This window comes from Tenrec ecaudatus, assembly GCF_050624435.1.
Source record: "Tenrec ecaudatus isolate mTenEca1 chromosome 9 unlocalized genomic scaffold, mTenEca1.hap1 SUPER_9_unloc_3, whole genome shotgun sequence".
NCBI classification, from domain to species: Eukaryota; Metazoa; Chordata; class Mammalia; order Afrosoricida; family Tenrecidae; genus Tenrec; species Tenrec ecaudatus.
In genome coordinates this window covers 71,113-78,109 of record NW_027457622.1, presented here as the reverse complement: position 1 = coordinate 78,109, position 6,997 = coordinate 71,113, and positions in this window count along the sequence as shown.

Genomic DNA, 6,997 nt, shown 5'->3' with positions numbered 1-6,997 from the left:
GCACTTGGACTTTCTAGGTTCCCTAACGGGCACTTGGACTACGTAGATTCCCTAGCGGGCACTTGGACTATGTAGGTTAACTAGGAGGCCCTTGGACTATGTAGTTTAAATAGCAGGCACTTAGACTATCTAGGTTACCTAGCGGACACTTGGACTACGTACACATCCTAGCGGGCACTTGGACTATCTAGGTTACCAAGAGGGCACTTGGACTATGTACGTCCCCTAGTGGGCACTTGTACTATCTAGGTTACCTAACGGGCAATAGGACTATCTAGGTTACCTACCGGCACTTGGACTATCTAGGTTACCTAGCGGGCACTTGGACTATGTAGGTCAACTAGCTTGGCCTTGGACTATCTAGGTTTGCTTACGGGGACTTGGACTGTGTAGGTTATCTAGAGGGCACTTGGACTATGAAGGTTAACTAGAGGGCACTTGGACTATGTAGGTTAACTAGCGGGCACTTGGACCATCTATGTTAACTAGTGGGCACTTGGACTATATAGGTTAACTAGCGGGCACTTGGATTAGCGAGGTTACCTAGCGTGCACTTGAACCATGTAGGTTAACTAGTTTCCCTTGGACTATCTAGGTTAGCTAACGGGCACTTGGACTATGTAGGTTAATTAGCGTGCACTTGGATTATGTAGGTGCCCTAGTGGGCATTTTGACTATGTAGATTACCTAGCGGGCACTTGGACTTGTAGGTTACCTAGCGGGTACTTGGACTATCTAGGTTACCTAGAGGGCACTTGGACTATCTAAGTTCCCTAGCGGGCACTTGGACTATATAGGTTCCTTAAAGGGCACTTGGACTATGTAGGTTCCCTAGCAGGCACTAGGACTATGAAGGTTCCCTAGTGGGCACTTGGACTATGTATGCTCCCTAGCAGGCCCTTTGACTATGTAAGTTCCCTAGCGGGCACTTCGACTATGTGGGTTTCCTAGCGGGACCTAGGACTATGTAGGTTACCTAGGGGGCCCTTGGACTATGTAGGTTAACAAGCGGGCACTTTGACTATCTAGGTTAATTAGGGGCCTTTGACGATCTAGGTTAGCAAACGGGCACTTGGACTATGTAGGTTACCTAGCGGGCACTTGGGCTATGTGGGTACCCCAGCGGGTATTTAGACTATCTAGGTTACCTAATGGGCACTTGGACTATGTGGGTACCCTAGCGGGCACTTGGACAATGTAGGTTAACTAGCAGGCACTTGGACAATCTAGGTTACCTAGCATGCACTTGGGCTATGTACGTTTCCTAGCGGGCACATGGACTATGTAGGTTCCCTAGCGGGCACATGGACTATGTAGGTTAACTAGCGGGCCCTTGGATTATATAGGTTACCTAACGGGTACTTGGACTATCTAAGTTACCTAGAGGGCACTTGGACTATTTAGATTAACTAGCGGACCCTTGGAAGATCTAGGTTTACTAGCGGGCACTTGGACAATCTAGGTTACCTAGCTGGCCCTTGGACTATGTAGGTTAACTAGCAGGCACTTGAACTATCAGGTTAACTAGCGGTCACTAGGACTATGTAGGTAACCTAGCGGGAACTTGGACTGTCTAGGTTACCTAGCGGGCAAATGGACTATCTAGGTTACCTAACAGGCAATTGGACTATCTAGGTTACCTAACGGGCCCTTGGACTATCTAGGTTAACTAGCGGGCACTAGGACTATCTGGGTTACCTAGCGGGCCCTTGGACTATGTAGGTTAACTAGCGGGCATTTGGACTATCTAGGTTAACGAATGGGCACTTGGACTATGTAGGTTACCTAGCGGGCATTTGGACTATCTAGGTTAGTTAACAGGAACTTGGAATATCTAGGTTACCTAGCGGGCACTTGGACTATGTAGCTTACCTTGCGGGCACTTGGACTATCTAGGTTACCTAACGGGAACTTGGACTATGTAGGTTAACTAGAGGACACTTTGACGATCTAGGTTAGCAAACAGGTACTTGGACTATGTAGGTTACCTAGCAGGCACTTGGACTGTCTAGGTAACCTAGCGGGCACTTGGACTATCTAGGTTAACGAACGGGCACTTAGACTATGTAGTTTACCTAGCGGGCATTTGGACTATCTATATTAGCTAACGGGCACTTGGACTAGCTAAATTACCTAGCGGGCACATGGACTATGTAGGTTACCTAGCGGGCACTTGGCTATCTAGGTTAATGTACGGGCACTTGGACTATGTAGGTTAGCTAACAGGAACTTGGACTATCTAGGTTAACTAGCGGGCACTTGGACGATGCAGGTTCCCTAGCGGGCACTTTTACTATGTAGATTCCCTAGCGGGCACTTGGACTATGTAGGTACCCAAGCGGGCATTTGGACTATGTAGGATACCTAACGGGCATTTGGACTACGTAGGTTCCCTAGTGGGAACTTGGATTATGTAGGTTCCCTTCTTGCACTTGGACTATGTAGGCTACTAGCGGGCATTTGGACTCTGTAGGTTACCTAGTGGGCACTTGGAATATGTAGGTTCCCTATCGGGCACTTGGACAACGTAGGTTAATTAGTGGGCGCTAGGACTATCTAGCTTAACTAGCGGGCACTTGGACTACCTAGGTTAAATAACGGGCACTTGGACTATGTAAATTCCCTAGCGTGCACTTGGATTATGTAGGTTCCCTATCAGGCACTTGGACTATGTAGGTTACTAGCGGGCATTTGGACTATGTAGGTTATCTAACGGGCACTTGGACTATGAGGGTTCCGTATCGGGCACTTGAACAATGTTGGTTAACTAGCGGGCACTAGGACTATGTAGGTTACCTAGCGGGACATGGACAATGCAGGTTCCCTAGCGGGCACTTTGACTATGTAGGTTCCCTAGCGGGCACTTGGACTATATAGGTTCCCTATGGGCACTTGGACTATCTAGGTTCCCTAACGGGCACTTGGACTATGTAGGTTCTCTATAGGGCACTTGGACTATGTAGGTTCCCTATCGGGCACTTGGACTATGTATGTTAACAAGCGGGCACTTGGATGATCAAGGTTAACTAGCGGGCACTTGGACTATCTTGGTTAACTAGCGGGCACTTGGACTATATACTTCCCCTACCGGGCACTTGAACTATCTAGGTTAACTAGAGGGCACTTGGACTATGTAGGTTAATTAGCGAACACTTGGAGGAACTAGGTTAACGAGCGGGCCCTTGTACTATGTAGGTTACCTATCGCGCACTTTGACTATGTTGGTTATCTAGCGGGCACATAGACTATCCAGGTTACGAAGCGGGCACTTGGACTATGTAGGTTACCCAATGGGCACTTGGACTATCTAAGTTAACGAACGGACACTTGGACTATGTAGGTTAGCTATCAGGCACGTGGACTATCTAGGTTACCTAGCAGGCACTTGGACTATGTAGGTTACCTAGCAGACACTTGGACGATTTAGGTTAACTAGCGGGCACTTGGACTATCTAGGTTAACTAGCGGGCCCTTGGACTATCTAGGTTTACTAGCGGGCACTTGGACTATCTAGGTTAACTAGCGGGCACTTGGACTATGTAGTTTCCCTAGGGGGCATTTGGATTATTTAGGTTACCTAGTGGGCACTTGGACTATGTAGGTTACCTAGCGGGCACTTGGACTACGTAGGTTAACTAGAAGGCACTTGGACTATCAAGGTTACCTAGCGGGCCCTTGGACTATGTAGGTTCCCTAGCGGTCACGTGGACTATGTAGGCTCCCTAGAAGGCACTTGGACTACGTAGGTTAACTAGAAGGCACTTGACTATCAAGGTTACCTAGCGGGCCCTTGGACTATGTAGGTTACCAGCGGGCACTTGGGTATCTAGGTTAACGAACGTGCACTTGGACCATGTAGGTAACCTAGCGGGCACTTGGACTGTCTAGGTTACCTAGCGGGTACTTGGACTATCTAGGTTAACGAACGGGCACTTGGACTATGTAGGTTAACTAGCGGACACTTAGACTATCTAGGTTAGCTAACGGGCACTTGGACTATGTAGGTTGCCTAGCGAGCACTTGGACTATGTAGGTTCCCTAGCGGGCACTTGGACTATGTAGGTTCCCTATCGGGTACTTGGACTGTCTAGGTTAACTAGGGGGCAATTGGACTGTCTAGGTTACCTGGTGGGCACTTGGACTATGTACGTTCTCTAGCGGGCACTTGGGCAATCTACGTTACCTAGCGGGCACTTGGACAATGTAGGTTAACGAACGGGCACTTGGACTATGTAGTTTACCTCGCAGGCACTTGGACTATGTAGTTTAACTAGCGGGTACTTGGATTATCTAGGTTACCTAGCAGGCGCTTGCACGATGCAGGTTCCCTAGCGGGCACTTGGACTATCTAGGCTCCCTAACGGGCACTTGGACTATGTAGGTTACCTAGCGGGCACTTGGTCTATGTACATACCCTAGCGGGCACTTGGACTATCTACGTTACCTTGCGGGTACTTGGACTATATAGGTTACTAACGGGCACTTGGACTATGTAAGTTCCCTAGCGGGACTTGGACTATGTGGGTTCCCTAGCGGGCACTTGGACTGTCTAGGTTAACGAAAGGGCACTTGGACTATCTAGGTTAACTAGCGGGCACTTGGACTATGTAAGTTCCCTAGGGGGCACTGGACTATGTGGTTTCCCTAGCGGGCACTTGGACTGTCTAGGTTAACGAACGGGCACTTGGACTATGTAGGTTAACTAGCGGGAACATGGACTATGCAAGTTCCCTAGCGGGCACTGGACTATGTGGTTTCCCTAGCGGGCACTTGGACTGTCTAGGTTAACGAACGGGCACTTGGACTATCTAGGTTAACTAGCGGGAACTTTGACTATGTAAGGTCCCTAGCGGGCACTGGACTATGTGGTTTCCTCAGCGGGCACTTGGACTGTCTAGGTTAACGAACGGGCACTTGGACTATCTAGGTTAACTAGCGGGGCACTTGGACTATGTAACTTCCCTAGCGGGGACTGGACTATGTGGTTTCCCTAGCGGGCACTTGGACTGTCTATGTTAACGACGGGCTCTTGGACTATCTAGGTTAATTAGTGGGCACTTGGACTATCTAGGTTAACTAACGGGCACTTGGACTATCTAGGTTAACGAACGGACACTTGGACTATGTAGGTAACCTAGCGGTCACTTGGACAGTCTAGGTTATATAGAGGGCACTTGGCCTATCTAGGTTAACGAACGGGCACTTGGACTATGTAGGTTAGCTAACAGGCACTTGGACTATCTAGGTTTACTAGCGGGCACTTGGACTATCTAGGTTAACTAGCAGGTACTTGGACTATGTAGTTTCCCTAGCTAGGCTCATTTGGATTATTTAGGTTACCTAGCGGACACTTGGACTATGTAGGTCACCTAGCGGGCACGTGGGCTATCTAGATTACCTAGCGGGCACTTGGACTATGTAGGTTAACTAGAAGGAACTTGGACTATCAAGGATACCTAGCGGGCTCTTGGACTATGTAGGTTAACTAGAAGGAACTTGGACTATCAATGATACCTAGCGGGCACTTGGACTATCTAGGTTAACGAACGTGCACTTGGACTATGTAGGTAACCTAGCGGGCACTTGGACTGTCTAGGTTACCTAGCGGGCACTTGGACTGTCTAGGTTAACTAGCGGGCAATTGCACTGTCTAGGTTACCTAGTGGGCACATGGACTATGTAGTTTACCTAGCAGGCACTTGGATTATGTAGGTTAACTAGCGTGCACTTGGACTATCTAGGTTACCTAGCGGGCACTTGGACTATGTAGGTTCCCTAGCGGGCACTTGGACTATGTAGGTAACCTAGTGGTCACTTGGACTGTCTAGGTTACCTATCGGGCACTTGGACTATGTAGGTTAACTAGCGGGCACTTGGTCTATGTAGGTTAACTAGCAGGCCCTTGAACTATGTAAGTTGACTAGAGGGCACTTGGACGATCCTGGTTAACTAGTGGGCACTTGGACTATTTAGGTTAACTAGCGTGCACTTGGACTATCTAGGTTACCTAGTGGGAACTTGGACTATGTAGGTTCTCTAGCGGGCATTTGGACTATATAGGTTACCTAGCGGGCACTTGGACTATGTAGGTTACCTATCGGGAACTTGGACTATGTAGGTTAACTAGCGGGCACTTGGATTATCTAGGTTAACTAACAGGCACTTGGACTATGTATGTTCCCGAGCGGGCAATTGGACTATGTAGGTTCCCTAGCGGGCACTTGGACTATCTAGGTTCCCTAGCGGGCACTTGGACTATGTAGGTAACCTAGTGGTCACTTGGACTGTCTAGGTTACCTATCGGGCACTTGGACTATGTAGTTTAACTAGCGGGTACTTGGACTATCTAGGTTAACTAGCGGGCACTTGGACTATGTAGGTTAACTAGCGGACACTTGCACTATGTAGGTTACCTAGCGGGCACTTGGACTATCTAGGTTAACTAGCGGGCACTTGGACTATGTAGGTTAACTAGCGGACACTTTCACTTTGTTGGTTACCTATCGGGCACTTGGACTAAGTACCTTACCTAGCGGGCACTTGGACTAAGTACCTTACCTAGCGGGCACTTGCACTATGTAGGTTACCTAGCAGGCACATGGACTATGTAGGTTAACTACAGGACACTTGGACGATCTAGGTTAACAAGTGGGCCCTTGGACTATGTAGATTAACTAGCACGCACCGGATGATCTAGGTTAACTAGTGGGCACTTGGACGATCTAGGTTAACCAGCGGGCACTTGGACTATCAAAATTAACAAGCGAGCCTTTGGACTATGTAGGTTAACTAGCAGGCCCTTGGACTATCTAGGTTACCTAGATAGCACTTGGACTATATATGTTCCCTAGCGAGCACTTGGACTATCTAGTTTGGTAACGGGCACTTGGACAATCTAGGTTACCTTGCGGGAACTTGGACAATGTAGATTACCTAGCGGGCACTTGGACTATCTAGGTTACCAAACGGGCACTTGGACTATCTAGGTTACCTAGCG